The sequence below is a fragment of the Panthera onca genome, chromosome X (assembly GCF_046562875.1).
Source record: "Panthera onca isolate mPanOnc1 chromosome X, mPanOnc1 haplotype 2, whole genome shotgun sequence".
Taxonomy (NCBI): Eukaryota; Metazoa; Chordata; class Mammalia; order Carnivora; family Felidae; genus Panthera; species Panthera onca.
This window is the reverse complement of record NC_138357.1, coordinates 89990444-89992260: the sequence shown is the minus strand read 5'-3', so window position 1 is coordinate 89992260 and position 1817 is coordinate 89990444. Positions and strand designations below refer to the sequence as shown.

At 43.1% G+C, this 1817-nt stretch overlaps 1 non-coding gene across 1 annotated transcript; it reads right to left on the bottom strand.

Moving 5' to 3' along the window:
* Positions 1–1223: 1223 nt before the first annotated feature.
* On the bottom strand, positions 1224–1308 carry TRNAG-UCC (transfer RNA glycine (anticodon UCC)). The gene is given in 2 exon segments: positions 1224–1260; positions 1272–1308. It is a non-coding gene; the product is annotated as a tRNA-Gly (tRNA).
* Positions 1309–1817: the final 509 nt, after the last annotated feature.

Genomic DNA, 1817 nt, shown 5'->3' with positions numbered 1-1817 from the left:
AAGTCTCTTAGCAACAGAAGATGATTCCCAAATGAGAAAGTCTCATGAGCCAACTCCTCTGCAAGCATCTGAACCAACAAAGATGGGACTTTAAACTTTATTTTAAAAATATTTGAAACAAATTCATCTTGAGGGAAAGGCACAGCATGTATAAATCCATGAACCGTTTAAGCAAGTCCAATTGTTCCAAGTTTGTATCTTTTGTGTCGGGGAGAAATACATTTAAAAAATGCACACAGTAAGATGTGAAAAACGGTTTCCTTGGGATCAACATGTCTGCTGTGAAAGAAGTCATATTTCTTGTAAAACAATGCAACATAATGGATGGCAGTGGAGTGCGGCCAACTGGTTTTAAATACCAAGCTGACAGTGGAATGTGGTATTTAGAAAGCAGTCACAGCACAACACACACGGAGACATAGAAACCCACGGGTTGACAACTTAACAAAATGCAGTGTGCTCTCCAAAGGATTCTTGCAGCCTCAGAAATGGCCACCTGTCACGTAGCTTCACTTTAGGGTCAGTATATCCTGCCTGCTGCGGGTGAATCCCACGGGACCATTTCAGAGACGAAATTGCTTCATAACTAGGTCTTTTTTGCCCCTTTATCCCCTAGTCTAGAAGTTTCTGGGTTGGGTCCGTGAAATGATCCACTTGGGTAGGGGAAGAAAATATTAGGATATTTCCTTTAAAAAAAAAAATGACAACGAGAACGAAATTAGGCGTTATCAGCAGTTAATATTCAGACGAACAGTGAGGGCTTCAGTCAGTCCATTTGCATAGCAGGCTGTTCTGTGTTGTGTGCCCAGGGTCCGCGGTTTCCTGAGAGAAGGCTGGTGTCCCATAAAATGTAGACAGGTTGACAGAGGTCCCCCTCACTATTTGTTGGTTCCATTCAGGGTATTGAAGTTTATGTGAGACTGGCTACGTGGATTTGACTGATAGGTTGTATTTTCTCGTAAAGGGGGAACTATACAAGCATTGAATGCTGTACACCCCCCCCCAACCCCAATTCTAGATCATTGTGGATGGCACGTAGACGGGTCTTGGTTTTTAAATCCACTCTGGCAATCGTGTTTCAATTGGAGTATTTTTTAAAAATTTTTTTAAACATTTTATTTATTTTTGAGACAGAGAGAGAGAGAGCATGAACAGGGGAGGGTCAGAGAAAGAGGGAGACACAGAATCCGAAACAGGCTCCAGGCTCTGAGCTGTCAGCACAGAGCCCGACGCGGGGCTCGAACCCACGGACCGCCAGATCATGACCTGAGCGGAAGTCAGATGCTCAACCGACTGAGCCACCCAGGCGCCCCTCAATTGGAGTATTGACAGTGAGCCTCACAAATTTTGTCATGCTGGATTTTCACTTCTCTTTCAGCTCAAACTATTTTCTTATCTCTCTCGGAACTTCCTTTTTGGCTCACGGATTATTCAGAAGTCTTTTGTTTCATTTCTGAGAGCTTGGGAATTTTCCAGACGTCTTTCTGCAAGTAAACGTCTGGTTTAACTCCGCTTACTGCCAGAGAAGACGCTTCGTGTCACTTTCTTTTAAAGTTCTTAAGGTTTGTTTTAGTACCCCGGATGTAGGGCGATATTAGGGAGATAATGAGCGTTTTGCTGTCCTTACGTGAAATCTTCTGTAAATAGGTGTCAATTAGGTCCAGGTGATTGATACTTTTGTTCGGTTCTTTTATATCCTCGCTGCATTTCTGTATACTTGTTCCATCAACTACTAAGAGGGGAACGTGGAAAATTCCCATCTGCAATCGTAAATTCACCCATCTCTGCCTCCAGTTCTATCCGATTTTGCTTCGTGT